We start from the raw sequence: 16112 nt of genomic DNA, 5'->3' as shown, positions 1-16112 counted from the left end.
AAATAATAAAAATTAAAAATAAATAAAAGGACAGAAAGATAAAAAGACATTTGTATCCAACTCAATAAGACAGGGGTATTTGATGTGTACACAGCTGACTAGGCCATAATATATGGCTATCAAAGCTCAGAAAAGATAACTAATTGATTAGTTTCTTACTGATTGAGCTGATTATAGATTCACTTTTAATACTAAAACACTCCTAAACTAAACTCTACTGTGTTTGGGTATCTACCCTCATTTGTTTTCAATAAATATTTGTTGAGCAGTTATTATGCTAGGAAATGTTGTAGGGACTTGGAATAAAATGTGAAAAAAAAAAAACAGGTGAGGTCTCTGCCTTCATGGAGTTTATAATAGTGGGAAAGATGGACCTTGAATGAATAATTACACATATAACCATATAATTATTTTTGGTGACTGTTATAAAGAACAAGAATAGAGCACTTTGAGAGAAGTATAACAGGGAATCCAATCTAGCCTGTGGAATCAGGATTAAAGGAAAAGTGACATTCAAGCTGAGACCTGAGGAAGGGTTTCCCCACCAAGAAGTGGTGAAAGGACAAGGCAGCAGAGGAAACAACACGTTAAGAAGGTCCTGAGATGGGAAAGAGTTTGAGGGGTATGGAAGGAGGAAGGAGGTCTATATGGCTGGAGCATGGTGAGCAAGAGGTCAAAATGACTAATAATTATGTAGGACCTGGAAGGTCATGTTAAGGATTTTAAATTTTTATCTTAAGGGCAATGAGAAGCCACTTGAAGATTTTAAGCAGAGAAATGATTGCTATGGTCACCCCTCCACCCAATTCATAAATAGAATCCTAACCCTCAAAGATGATGGTATTAGGAGGTGGGGACTTTGGGAGATGATTAGGTCATGAGCCCTCCTGAATAGGATTAGTACCTGTAGAAAAGAGACTCCAGAGAGATCCCTAACCCTTCAACCATGTGAGGGCACAGTGAGAAGGTGCCGGCTATAAACTAGGAAGAAGCCCTTCACCAGAAGGCCTTGATCTTGGACTTCGAGGCCTCCAGAACTGTGAGCAATAAATTTCTGTTGTTTATAAGCTAACCAGTCTGGGGTATTTTATTATAGCAGCCAGAACAGACCAAGACAAATAACATAATGTGATCTCTCTTTAAACTGTCACTCTCATAGCTGTTGAGGATAGGACTGGAGAAGGTTTTCACAATCATCCAGAGAGATACTTGGTGGCTTGGACTAGGGCAATGACCATGGAGATGGAGAGAGGTAGACAAATGCAACAAGTATTTTGAAAGTAGAAAGGTCACTGACTGGATGTGAAGTACCCTTCACAAAGAGATGGGATTTTCAAGCATGACAACCGCTTTCTAGCGTGAACAACTGGATGGACAGAGTTACCATTTACTGATAAAAGGAACAGCTAAATGGGAATAGATTCGTGGAGAAGTTCAAGAGGCTTCAGTTAAAAGATGCAAGATGCTCCTTTCTTTTGCCCCTGGTGGTGGTGGTAATATTTTTGTTTTGTTTTCTTTAAGTTCAAGTTAGTTAACATATCATATATTATTAATTTCAGGGTAGAATTTAGTGATTCATCAGTTGCATAAAACACCCAGTGCTCATTACATCAAGTGCCCTCCTTAATGCGCATCACCCCATTATGCAAATTTTAAAAGATTGTAGTGATTAGGTAGCAATTGAAACACATGATTTTTGCTTTTCAATACAAAATATGACTTAAGAGGAGGTAGAGTATATCTGCTACAGAAGCAGACCATGATGTTAGAGAGCAACCTTTGGACTTTTTCTACAATTTATTTCTGAATGGAAATGCAAATGACACCATCTTCATTTGGCAATGTTCTCCATAATCAACTCCAGCAAGTTAGTACTAAACAAATGAAGTATTCCCAGTTACTCTTACTGATGTAGTAGCTACCAAAAAGTAAAACCTTTCAAACTAGGACCGAACAATTCTTTCAGAGTTTGTAGAACACAAATTAAAATCATGAATGACCAAACATTGCTCTTTTGAATGTACCAGAAGAACATTTCTAAGCTCTTGTCCAATTATCTGAGGATAACAAGTGACTATTTCTCTAGGCAAGAATAAAGCTTATTCTGCCAACATTATTAATACGTTTCACTGTGATATCCATGGTGGGTGGTGTCCAGATTGTGAATGTATCTTCTGTATTAACATTTTATAAAACTGATTCATTCAAGTGCATTTTGCTTTTCCATGAGAGGGTTGGCCTCTCAAGCCAAACATAGTGAGGCTGTTAGAAATGACACTATGTCAGGGCGCCTGGGTGGCTCTGCCTTCAGCTCAGGTCCTGACCCCAGCATCCTGGGATCAAGCCCGCATCGGGCTCCCTGCTTCGGGGGAAGTCTGCTTCTCCCACTTCCTCTGCCCCTTCCCCTGCTTGTGCTCGCTCTCTTTCTCTCTTGCTTTCTCGCAGATAAATAAAATCTTAAAAAAAAGGGGGGGGAGAAATTTAAAATACTTAAAAAAAAAAAGAAATGGCACTATATCTTATCCAACTTTGAGCCATGGTAGATATTCAATTGATGTTTGCTGGATAAAGAAAGAAATGTTTATAGTGTGGATTGTAAAACATAGTTAAGATCAATAATAGCTGTAAAAATGCAGAAATAGGACAAGCAAATTCAGTATAGATAACTGTTAAGAGAAATGCATTGGAAGAAAATAACTCAGATCATACTAACAAAATACTGGGTTCTGGGCTATCAAAATACAACCAAAAAAATAATCTAGAACATATATAACTTTTTTACAGAAAATATCTATTCTATGTTCTCTCTAGGATTGTAGCTTAATGCAATGAACTGTAAAGGGAGACTATATTCACCATGATTTAGAAGTGTTGTTTTCAGATATCAAAGACAAGCAGGTATTGACCATGAAGAGATAAGGAATTTTTTTTTTTAAGATTTTTTTTTATTAATTTGACAGAGAGAGACATAGTAAGAGAGGGAACACAAGCAGGGGGAGTGGGAGAGGGAGAAGCAGGCTTCCCGCCGAGCAGGGAGCCCGATGTGGGGCTCGATCCCAGGACCCTGGGATCATGACCTGAGCCAAAGGCAGACACTTAATGACTGAGCCACCCAGGCACCCCAAGATAAGGAATTTCTTATGTGAAGAAAATATATATCAAAAAGCAGTGAATGAAAAGATAAACATTTACAATTAGGCTTATAAAAATAGAAAATTGGTTTATCTTTAATACACCTATCTCTTTGAAAACTCCTATCAAAGATAACAATTACTTTAAACAGATTCTATAACACTGAGGGATGGGGAATATCCCATAAACCGTAAGTTAAAATGAAATTGTTTCAAATCTCATGCATGTTTCACTTATTACCATTTATTTCCATAGCTTGGTTTCTTTAGCATGGTTAACTGTAATCTGCACGGTACTTATCGACGATCCACAGCAGGGCATTCTAATTTTTACTGCAATGACTTGTAAACTATGGATCGTATCCACTTCACATGTAAGCAGCACCAGTGATGACTCTCAGGAAACCAGTGCTGTGTGGCTCTTTCCAACAGTGCGAAGGTTTATAGCCCAACATGGATTTTTTAAGTCTTTGAAAGAGTAAGACTGAGTTGCAAAAGGATTAATGTACCATCTGCTCATCAACCTTAGCTTCAGAAACTGTTGTCTTTTTCAGAGGGAAACTAAAAGACTAAGGAGCAGACCTGGGAGGAAGATTTATTTTTTACTTGATAACTCCCTACTATTTGATTTTCTTTGCCTTTTTACCACGTGCATTATTTATTACCTTACAATAACCACAAAACACAACTTAAAAAAAAAACCACAGCTATAGTTTTTATTTTTTTTTTTAAAGATTTTATTTATTTGACAGAGAGAGACAGCGAGAGCAGGAACACAAGCAGGGGGAGTGGGAGAGGGAGAAGCGGGTTTCCCGCCGAGCAGGGAGCCCGATGTGGGACTCGATCCCAGGACCCTGGGATCATGACCTGAGCTGAAGGCAGACGCTTAACGACTGAGCCACCCAGGCGCCCCACAGCTACAGTTTTTAAAACCACCTACGTAGGGTTTTTTTGTATCTGCCTTGGAGATAGTGCTTTCCCCAAAATTCCTTAGAACTTACTAATATTCCTTTTTTAAAAAAGATTTTATTTATTTATTTGAGAGAGAGGGTGCATGACAGAGCAAGCATTAGCAGGAGGGAAGGGCAGAGGGCGAGGGAGACAAGCAGACTCCCCACTGAACAGGGAGCCCAGACACACGGCAGGGATCGATCCCAGGACCCTGGGATCATGACCTGAGCCGAAGGCATATGCTTAACCGACTGAGCCACCCAGGCACCCCCTGATATTCTTACTATAAAATTACTCTATTATTAAAAACAAAGCTGAATGTCTACATAGTCAATAAAACAAGTTAACTTTCTGTATTCCCAGGGTCATGGTATCAAGAATAAACTGGACTCTTCAAGATTCAAATCTCATTTTAATCAGATATTTTGATCGTACCCCAATAAACTTTTTGTTAAAGCTGCTAACAAAAAATAAAATGGGTTGAGTCAAATTGAGTTAAATTGTCTCATTTCTTAACCTCCAAGCTCTAGTGAATGTGCCATGAGCAGTGAAAATGCTTTTTTTTTGGAGCAGAGAACTGAACAAGTATTGAAAGGATTCAGCCACTGGGTGAGAAAGAATTGGCTGGGTTAGGCTCTGAGGTTAAGGTGCTAGGAAACAAAGCAGGCACAACTCACCTGGAGTCCAGGGTCCAAATTCAACCCGGAAATGAAACCCAGATAAATTGACTAATGTCATCTGTGCTCATGTGTGGCTCAGCTGTACTAGTAAATTAACTTATTATGAATAGGGGGCAAAGAGATCTAGTTCACCTTCATTCCTTTATTGGTGAGAAAGGCCCACTCAGGAATCCAAAGACTGGATCTGAAATTGTTCTGGAGAAGTCCAAATCAGAGTCTAGGACCTCTATGTTCATCAAAATCCAGTAAAAACATTTTCTTTCTCTTTCAGCTCTGTGTTGGTTCAGAGAAATGGAACCAGTTATGGGGAACTTAAAAACAACTTGCTGACAAAGCCACTGGTTTTCCTTTAAGACTTTTCAGCATGCATTTAACTTGATGTTTTGTGTAACAAAATTTAGGGATTTGAAAATTTCCCCGGATTGTCTACACTAGAATACATAACCTCTGCACATAGTCCACGTATCTCTCCAAGTCCCCTTAATATTTCATATTTGTGGTTTTCAGTTAGGGCAGAATGGGCTTCACCTGTGTACTCTTAGTTTGGAAAATCTACCACAGTAATTTGAATATAGTGAGTCTGCACCTATCCACCTCTGGTGTACACTTTACACACACACACACACACACGTCAGGGTCTATATCATTATGTCAGATTTTACTCTATTCCATTATAGTGCCTTCTCACAGTAGAACAACTCATCCAACTGAACAGATTTTACCAAGCTTACTTTTCTTGGGTTATATTAGGAAAACAAGGGTGCCTGGTTAAGCATCTGTCTTCGGCTCAGTTCATGATCTCGGAGTCCCGGGATCGAGCCCCACATTGGGCTCCCTGCTCAGGGGCGAGTCTGCTTCTCCCTCTCCCTCTGTGATCTCTCTGGTTCTCACCCTCTCTCAAATAAATAAATAAATAAAAATCTTTAAAAAAAACTATTAGGAAAGCGATATTCATATTCTTAAAATTGCACATGATCTCCCACCCTGAGAACCATTGTTCTAAGTTTACCATTCAGTTCTTCTGCTAACAGCATTCTTTTCCTAAACATATTCCTCACACCTTTATGATGGCAAAATTCCAATTCATAATAATGCAGTATGACGTTTCTACATAATGTCTTCATAATATATTGTGGAATTTGCTGCCATTTATTAATTGACATTGTTTCCACTTTTACGGTTCTGGCTTCCAGAAACTTTACTCACTTTTCACAGAATTGCATTTAGCATAGGAAGGCGCCACAGTCTTTGGATGGAAACCACAGGGCCTAAGATTAAAATTATAATTCTCTACTGATGCAGCCATGAAATAAAACAAAATGTTCATATTTTATTTAAAATAAACATCTTTACTAAAATTACTCCACATTTATGATTTAAAAATATTTTAAGGCCACTTTTAAAAGTAAAGAGATTTAGCACCTTTATTAATAAACCTGGAGGCAGGTGCCCCAGGAGGCCTGTGCTGGGTCCAAAGTGCAGGAGCCCTGGAGCCAGGCTCTTGAGGAGGCCACTCTAACTCTGCTACTTTAATTTTGGATTCTTTCTTGAGGTTTTTTACTTCCTTTTTGAATTCTAATTTATTTTGGTCTTTCATTTCTTATATATATATATATATGTAATTTTCTTCATGCATTTTAACCTCATTTTGAACTAATATAGTGCTTTGGACCTGCTTTCGCAAATATGTCTTTCAGGTACGCTTTTATTGTCTATATGGATGTTATTATACTCCTTATTCTTTTTTCTTATAACTTCAAATGCCATCAGACCTTGATATCTTTCTGTTGCTCATTTTTATGTGAATTTAGTTTTCTTGAACTTGAAGAAGGAAGACTGGTTCAGATAGTATTTATAACTGTGGTTGTTAAATATAGGGCAGTTTGCTTTTCGAGGTTTCCTGAGTATTTCCCTCTCCCACATTAGTCTGGACCTTCTCTTTCCTTCTTCACTGTTGCCATCCGGCTGAATTTTGATTGTGTACCCAGCCGTTTTTCCTCACCGTGATCCTCCAGGTGAAACAAATGGGTCAGTTTTGAGAGTTTGTGGCTTTAAACCACTCTGGTCCCTATAGGCCTTCCCTTGAGATCCTCAGTTTCATAGCCACCCACTAGCTGTGTGACCTTGGACAAATTGCTGTATCTTTCTATGCTTCTGCTTCCCCATTTGTAAAATGGAAAATGTAATAGCCTAATGAGTTTTCATTCAAGGTGGTTAAAATACCATTTAACAGGCAGTGATCACTTTTTGAATGTTTAATAAGTAAAATACCCATCTGCACCTTCTTTATGAACTCATCTTTAAGTTGTAGAAGCTCTCAGGTCAACTGATGGCAACTATCCAAAATCCTCAGGGTCTCAGGAAGTCTGTTCATGTGTGATAACCATAGTTAAGGCTTTGATTTACTCAATCAACATAACTCACATTATTTTGGTTTTAATAAAAAAAAATCAAGAGAAAAGAAAGCTGCTTAGTGTCTTCCTACTGAGAACACAACTGACTTTGTCTCCAGAGGTTAGTCATTTCTTTTTTTTTTTTAAAGATTTTATTTATTTATTTGAGAGAGAATGAGATAGAGAAAGAGAGCATGAGAGAGGGAGGGTCAGAGGGAGAAGCAGACTCCCCGCTGAGCAGGGAGCCTGATGCGGGACTTGATCCCGGGACTCCAGGATCATGACCTGAGCCAAAGGCAGTCGCTTAACCAACTGAGCCACCCAGGCGCCCGAGGTTAGTCATTTCTCATTACATCTACTTTTTTTTTTTTTGCTCCCTAGACTCTCTAGGAACTAAGAGGTCATTTTATGTGTATATAATCAAATAGGACTTCTCAGTACCTGGTACTATTAGCAAATGTGGCAATCTTTTTAGAAAGGCCCTGAGAAGACTTTTCTTAAAAGCGTAGGGCATTAATAAAAGCATTTTGAAATTTTCATTTTTTACAGTTAATGATTTACTGCTGCAAATTTCTATTGCTTATAGTCAGTGTCTTACCTCTTTAACTTTTGGACCTTATTTTTCCTTTTTAAGCAACTTTACTTTAAAACATGTAAATAGAAAAAAAGCTAACCAACCAGGTTTTTTAAATTCAGGTTGCCAAAAGTTTTTTTTTACATCAGCCTAGTATTTATCTAGGAAAATATGACCAACAAAAAAAATATGTGTGGTTGAGGGCTCATGACAACTAAATGTAACATGTGATCTTGGTTTGAATCCTGAACCAGAATATTTTTTTTATTTTTTTCTATAAAGAAAATTATTGGGAAAATTAGTGACATTTAAATAATGTGTACAAATAACAATTTTGAATCAGTTTTCCTGATTTGGATAAATACACTGTGATTATAAGAGAATGAACCTTAAACATTTGGGGTACAGGGGCATCATGCCTATAACCTATTTTGAAAGAGTTCAGAGAAAGAACGAGGATGTCAAAGCAAATGTAGTAAAATGTTAACATTTGGGGAATCTGGGTGAAGGGTATATGAAAATTCTGTGAATTAGTCTCTCACAACTTCAGCAAAAGTCTGAAATTGTTTCAAAATAAAAAAAGGTTTTAAAAGGTGGGGAGGTTAAGAGCAGAAAAATAGCAGGGTCAATGTCCTGAGGGTTTGAGCACTTACAACATCCTTGAATGTTACACATGGAACACAAAACCCTTATTTTGAAAGAAAGGTGGGAGCTTAGAGTGCCTCAAATAGCTGGCTAGGGAGATCTCTACCAAATCTCCCCCTAAAGAGTACTCACTTTGATAGGTGCATTGATGTTTGATTCAATAAACTTCCATTCCATAGTAGCAGAATCAATGATATCCTAGTGATCTAATAACTCAGGTTAATGCCATTATAAATACCAGCAATATCAGATCGGCAGAGGTGAAGGTGAATTATTATGCTAACATGGGGGGCAACCATGGTGCTTATAATCTCTTGGTGGGATTTAGATTGATATAACCTAGTATAATCTTTTGAGGAACAATCAGGTAATATGTATCACATTTTAAATGTCTATACCCTTTGACTCAATAATTCTACTCTTAAAAATTGATCCTAGGGAAATAGTGAGGCAAGTGACCAAAGATGTACATTCAAAGATGTTCACCATCACAACAAAGGATAGAAGACATACGTGTCCATCAGTAGGGAGTTAAATAAATTATAGTTTATCCATACAAGAGAGTATTCTTCAATATATCCCTAATTATTAAATGGAAAAGCAAAACTAGAATATATAGGATGATCCTATGATATTTACATTACTTATTTACATTTGAAATAGAAATATTTCACAGGATTTTTTTTTTTTAGATTGAAGGAATACATGCTAAAAAGAGTTGTGGGTAGGGAGGTATTTAGAAGAATATACACTGCATTATCCGTGGCAGACTACATAATTTGCAAGGCCCAGTGCAAAATGAAAATGTGGAGTCCCTTGTAAGGAAACCAAAAATTTCAAGATGGTGACAACTGAGCATTAAACCAAGTGTGGGGCCCTCCTAAGTGCAGGCAGGGCCCTGTGAGACTCTATAAGCTGCATGCCCTTGAAGCTGACCCTGGCTATATGCTCTGTTTTACACTTCGATATATGCTACACTGTACCATACATTACTCTATATGGTGTACACTAAAACATACACTACACTAGTGGTAACATACGAACAGGTGGTTAGAGATATACATGTTGTCTATCTCTGACCCACCCCACTCCTTTGTTATTTTGGGTATTGTAAGAAGAACAGTACTTTGTGATAAGGGCAATCCAAAGTGTGTTTAAATTTTATTCCTAAAAGAAGCTAGCATATTAAGGGTGCTGAGATTAACAATTTGCTGGTGTATCCTTTGGATCACGTCGCATGCCACAAGAGTGCCTCAAAGAGGACTAGCAGAGATTCAATGAGACAGAGATGTGTAGCTCTCAAAAGAGATTTCTGTGGCAAATTTTAATTACTTTTAATGAGGTTCTATGATAATGACTATCAGGACAGATAAATGATGGGTAATTTTTCCCTCTTTTCATGTGGCAAGTAGAAGTAAAAGAAAAAAAAATAAGAAAGAATATAAAGGAATTTCCTATATCTAGAAATTAAATAGTTCTCCTAGGCCACCCATGCATGGATGTTTTTCTACCACTCTAAATGGTTCTGTGATATCCTTGAATTAACCAAATAATATTACTAGTTATTAGTTGACTTGATCTGTCTACAAGTTAAATGCTTCCTCTGATGCTTCTATTTATAAGTAGAACTAAAAACCTGGGAGGTCTAATTTGGGATCAGCATGGTAGCTTATGTTCTGCCATGCAGAACATCAAGGTTTGATTAGGCAGATCTTAGGGCTGAAGCCAAAAGGCAAGAGAACAAGACATTTTAATATCTAATGGGCTCTAAGTAAGATGGTTTAATACCTACCAGGCTCTGATTTTCATTAGTTATAAAGACAAGAACTTTTAACAGGGACTAATGATGTTGGGATAAGTACTAAGTGAAAGGACAAAGGTTTCCAGGATTCAACCAAATGGGGAAGGGGTGAGAAAAAACATTAAAAGATTTGTTGTTAAATATTTTTCTGCAGTCCATCATAAGGTAATCAGTAGTCAAAGTCTAAATAACACCCCAGGAGCTATAGACCTTTGACTTCACAGGCATCTGGAGAATCTGCTGGAGCTGTTTGAGTTCTCCAAGAGACTTCAGGATTTTATATAAGATAGTGACAGAACTATAAATAGAAAGCTGATAAATTCTATTAGGTATTGTGAATTTCAAGACTAATTTCTGTACTTAAAAGTCTTCTATTTTGTATTATTTTTTAGTTCATCTTCCTGAATTATATGTGTATACATGGTACCGTATGCCATATATAATCTATGCTCAGTAATAGATAAAAACAACTAATAAATACATCGGAGTCCTCCTCATATGTGATAATCCAAGGTAGTTGTCTGTTTTAGGGCATCAGTTCTGTCTTTATTCAAGTTATTAAAATCATTCATATTCAAGAGGATTTTCATCAGTCTGACTAGCACTACTATTCTCAAAATTCAAAACAGGACCCATAACATAGGTGCAAGATATTACAGTTGGTAGAAATCTATCATTTTCACAAATACAAAAAAAAAATAGCTCTATTTAATGCACTTGCCCTTCGTATTCTCCAAGACACTTAACTGGTTCAACCTTAAATATCAAAATGACTTTTTAAGTAATATTATATATACACGTGTTTGACATGAAAAACTTTGTAATGATATCCTCTGAAGACTGAATGGGCTATGATTCAAGAAATATTGAACTCCCCATTAATGACTGTGTTGCACTTGATGAAACCTTTGAAGTGAGAATTCAAGCACAAACAAGGTGGTTGGCCTAGATAACATGTATGCTGTCTTCTGAGACATCATGAGCATGAAATAATTCTTACTATTCTTGAACAAAACAGAGGATGGTAGCAGAGAATGGAGAGAAGGCAAATGAGAGAAACACCATAAAGATACTCTGTTTATTCAATACAAGTTGCCACTGTTTGAACAGAGAACCCAGGAGAAAAAAAAATAAAAAAATAAAAAACACCTAATATTTTCAGTTTAAGAAACTACATGTAGATTAGCACCATTAGGTTTTTCTTTTTTCGTTGTTTTGAAGGAATCCACCCTGAACAGGGTGACTGACCATGGAAAACTGGGCAGGCATTTCTTTGTTTGTTGGTATCAGAGATGGTTGCTGGAGAGCAGTGCAGATGTGGCAGGGACTCGACTCCTGACTGTAACTGTGAGGGCATGGCCCTAAGGCGGAAGCTAGTAGAGGGAAACCAGAATGCCTGGCAAATGGGGTGCAACTGAGCAGAGAAAGAACAGTTAAGAGACAAGTTTTGCCTCTTTGGGAAGTGACTCAAGAACGGAGACACAGGAGGAAGGCAGTGGCAAAGGATATGAGATTTAAGCTAACAACAAGGAACTTGGACTAGACTTCCCAGGCTCAATGGAGCCAGTCTTCTAGAAGAATGTCATCAAGAAAAAGGCATTTGAGAAAACTCAAGAGAAAAGCTTGAGAGCAGAAAGGAACCCAGGAAAATATTGCATAAATCTATTTAAAAAGTGAAATGGAATTGGCTATTACCAGCATGTAAATTCTGTCCTTGAAACATTATTTGGTACGTTTTTTTGGTTAAGAGCCATACAATCATTATTTTACATGTGTAATATTTTGACATATTGTATGAAACATCACATCTATTCTGTGAAGCCTATTTATCCTTATTTTAATTCAGTCATTACCTTAGGCTGAAACCACCTTATATGTGAGATGGAAGGCCAGATCTAGTACTTTTCAAAGTATGATCCGGGAAGCAGTGCCATCAGCATTGCCTGTGCCCTTGTTAAAAACTCAATTCTTGGGGCGCCTGGGTGGCTCAGTTGTTAAGTGTCTGCCTTCGGCTCAGGTCATGGTCCCAGGGTCCCGGGATCAAGCCCCGCGTCGGGCTCCCTGCTCCGTGGGAAGCCTGCTTCTCCCTCTCCCACTCCCCCTGCTTGTGTTCCCTCTTTCGCTGTGTCTCTCTCTGTCAAATAAATAAAATCTTTAAAAAAAAAAAACTCAATTCTTCACATGCTATCCTAGACCTACTGAATTAGAAACTCTGGGGATGGAGCCCACCAATTTGGGGGTTCAGTCTTCCAGCTGGTTCTAAAGCACTCTAAAGGTTGACAACCACTGCCTTAGGCATTTCAGAACTAGACCTCTTTAGAGCCTGTTTAGGAAGAAAAAAAATATTCTTCTGTTTTCTGTCTATTCACAGTACTATTCTCATTTCTGATTACCAATGTGTGGTAGTTTTTTCCTACCCCAAACAATTCTGTGACACCAGCTGGGTGTCCTACAATCTAACTCAGTTTTGACACTACCTGAAGATAGTGTCCGATCCCACAGATTAAGGGCTCAGTCCCCCAAGACTGAGCACTGTGCACCCCCCAACTTCAGACACCAATCATAAGTTCAAGCTGTCACCTGTACATCTGACCGACCAGCTATAAATCAGAGATTTATATACACGCCCCCCCCGGGGGGGGGGCTTGATTAATTTGCTAGAGCAGCTCACATAACTGAGTTAAACAGTTTATGTACTGGACTACCAGTTTATTATAAAAGGATATAACTTAGGAACAGTCAGATGGAAGAGATGCATAGGGCAAGTATGGGGCAAGGGGCACAGAGCTTCCAGATCTCTCTGGAGCACCTCCACATGTCCACCAACCTGAAAGCTCTCCCAATCCATCCTTTTTGGGTTTTTATGGAGGCTTCATTAAGTATGCATGATTGATTGAATCATTGGCCATTGATTCAACCTCCAGTCCCTCTCCCCTCCCCAGAGGTCAGAGGGTGGGGGTAGGACTGAAATTTCCAACCCTCTAATCACACAGTTGGTTCCCCTGGTAACCAGCCCCCAGTATCCTTAGGGACTTTCCAAAAGTCACTGCATTAACATAAACTCAGATGTGGTTGAAAGGGGCTTGTTATGAATAACAAAAGATACCCATTTCATTCTGGAGCTATTTCAGAAGCTGAGAAGGAAAGATACCCCTGTAACTCTTACCACTTAGGAAATTACAAAGGTTTTAGGAGTTATGTGCCAGGAACCATGGAGGAAGACCAAATATATATTTCTTAATATAAACCACAATATCACGGAGGCCCAGGAGAGATCTGTGTTATAGGCCAGGGAGGCAGCATGGTGGTTTTGTCTGTTCAGGCTGCTGTAACAAAATACCATAGATGGGTGCTTATAAACAACAGAAATTTCTTTTTCTTTTTTTTTTTTTTTTTTAAAGGTTTTATTTATTTGACAGAGAGAGACACAGCGAGAGAGAGAACACAAGCAGGGGGAGTGGGAGAGGGAGAAGCAGGCTTCCTGCGGAGCAGGGAGCCTGATGCGGGGCTCGATCCCAGGACCCTGGGATTGTGACCTGAGCCGAAGGCAGACGCTTAACTGACTGAACCACCCAGGCGCCCCAATTTCTTTCTTTCTTTTTTAAAGATTTTATTTTCAAGTAATCTCTACACTTCATGTGGGGCTGGAACTTGCAACCCCAAGATCAGGAGTCATGTGCTCTTCAAGCTGAGCCAGCCAAGCACCCCCAGAAATTTATTTCTCCCAGTTCTACAGGCTGGAAAGTCCCAAGATCAAGGCAGTAGCCAATTTGGTGAGAACACATTTCCTCATAGGCCCCTATCTTCTCACTAACCTCAGTTGGCAGAAGGAATCTCTCGGGGGCCTCTTTTCTAAGGGTATGAATCCTATTAATTAGGGTTTTACCCTCATGACCTGATTACTTCCCAAAGGCCCCACCTCCAAACACCATCATGGTGGGGATGAGGTTTCAACACGTGGATTTTAGGAGGACACAGACATGCAGTCCATAGTAATGGTCAACTAGAAACAGTGGGAGTTTTGCAGCTAGTCAGACCTGAAATCAAACTGGGGCTCCAGCACTTCTTAGTTGTGTAGGGTCTTAAGCAAGTTGCTCAGCCTCTCTGAACTTCAGGTTCCTTATTTAAAAAGTGGAAATAATAACGCTTACCTTGAAAAGAACTATGAAGTTTATGTGCCTCCATGGTAATCAGGAGTGCTGGTTCTGGTGTCAGGCCCAGTTCAAATGCCAGCTTTTCTACTTACTCAGTGACCTTGGACAAGTTACTAATCCTCTCTGTTCTCCAATTTTCTCATCTGTAAAGTGAGTAATAACATACTTGCCTTACAGTGCTGTTGTGAGGGTTTAATGACTTACTGTTACCAATTGCTTAGAAGACTGCCTGCCACAGAATTGCTCAACAATAATCAGTTTGTAATAGTAGAAATACAGGGGAGCCTGAGTGGCTCAGTTGGTGCATCGGGCTCCTGCTCAGTGGGGAGTCTGCTTCTCCCTCTGCCCCTCCTCCCCCACCCCCCCATGCTCTCTCACTCAAATAAATAAAAATCTTAAAAAAAAATAGTAGGAATACAAATAACAATAATAAAATATCTCATGTACATAAAACACCTAGGATATGATAGGTAATCAATATTATTACTGTCATTAAAAAATTTTTTCTCATAAAGCATAGGGTTATAAGAGGTTCCAGTATATAGGCACCCCCTGATACTTTCTTATATTCTTTACATTCTAATGTCTTCCCTCCCCTCTGAATAAGTTCTATGTATTATATTAATATCAATTTCCTGGTTTGGATAGTGTACTATAGTTATACAAGATGCTACCATTGGAGGGGCCTGAGTGAGGGGTAGGTAGGGCCTCTTTGTACATTTTTAACTCCTATGAATCTGTAATTATTTAGAAATAAAAAGTAAAAAAAAAAAGGGGGGGTAGGGAGCTTACCTGAAGTGAGAAGTATTGGGGCAAGAGGTTGGGCCTATACCTCATCCACCCCCAGTTCCTATTTACCAGTCCTGGAATCCTAAGCTTCCTCTTTACTAGTGTAGGCTACTGGAAATCACAGGAGCCTGACAGGTAAGAGGCTAGGCTGGGCACCCATAACAGCACGCAAGGTATGAACTTGCAGAACATCTGATGCAGGGAATTCTAATGTAAGGAACATCGTAATCCTTTTAACTTCAATACCTAACACAGTTCCTGGTGCATAGAGGTAAAGATAAGAGATGTGCTCTTCCTGATCAAAATTGCAAATCCAAATATTTTCCTCATAGAAATACTGCCACATAATGTGATTAGGCTCTGTGATTTTCACGTAAGTCCTTTATAGATTAACTAAGCCTTTGTAGGCTAACCTGAACACCTACCCATTAATCATGACCATGTTCCTATGGACATATTTCAAAGAACTAATCTCCAAGCAAACTTCTGAAATACTACCAATTTGTAAGTCATTATACTTAGTTGATGCTATTAACACAAAATTTTTTAATTGAGGAGTGATAGTGATCATTGTGGGCTCACTGGTTTCAAGTTTCCAAATAGTGTTCTGCTTAACACTAATGTCTTAAAGTTCCCACTACCACCCACCTATAAGTTCCTAAAATTGTTAGACCAAGAAAACCTTTTTTTTTAAACAAACATTTACTAATGCTGGGGGGTTCTGAGGAACTCTGTTTGAAACTGCTCTAAGTCACATGATCAATCTTCTTGACCATTTGGCTTTTAAATGGCTCCTTCTGTAGTTTTATTTTTAAAAATTAAAAACATTACTTTATGCCCAAATAAAAAGCAAGTAAAAAAAGCTTTAGAAAATCTAGGCATGTCTGCCAGGTAAGAATACAAATAGAGATGAACCAGTCATCAATGATTTGTATCCATGAAATATAAGTTTTCTCCCATTAATTAGTCAAAACTGAGCTTTAAAAAAAAACTA

At 38.5% G+C, this 16112-nt stretch overlaps 2 protein-coding genes across 3 annotated transcripts in view; one reads left to right on the top strand and one right to left on the bottom strand.

The window, feature by feature from the left end:
• The window catches only part of KPNA4 (karyopherin subunit alpha 4), a 160521-nt gene that overhangs the window by 81411 nt on the left and 62998 nt on the right, over positions 1-16112 (top strand). The window lies entirely within an intron of this gene.
• PPM1L (protein phosphatase, Mg2+/Mn2+ dependent 1L) overlaps positions 1-16112 on the bottom strand; it is a 398046-nt gene that overhangs the window by 378580 nt on the left and 3354 nt on the right. The window contains exon 2 of one of the 2 annotated variants that reach the window (XM_081828884.1): positions 14327-14472. The gene's annotated coding sequence lies outside the window, so the exon portion shown is untranslated. Of the gene's footprint in view, positions 1-14326; positions 14621-16112 lie in introns of those variants that run through there. The other variant, XM_081828889.1, reaches the window with a different exon arrangement.

This window comes from Leptonychotes weddellii, chromosome 1 (assembly GCF_054177405.1).
Source record: "Leptonychotes weddellii isolate Sample4059 chromosome 1, ASM5417740v2, whole genome shotgun sequence".
Lineage (NCBI taxonomy): Eukaryota > Metazoa > Chordata > Mammalia > Carnivora > Phocidae > Leptonychotes > Leptonychotes weddellii.
This window is presented reverse-complemented; position numbering and strand designations above follow the sequence as displayed.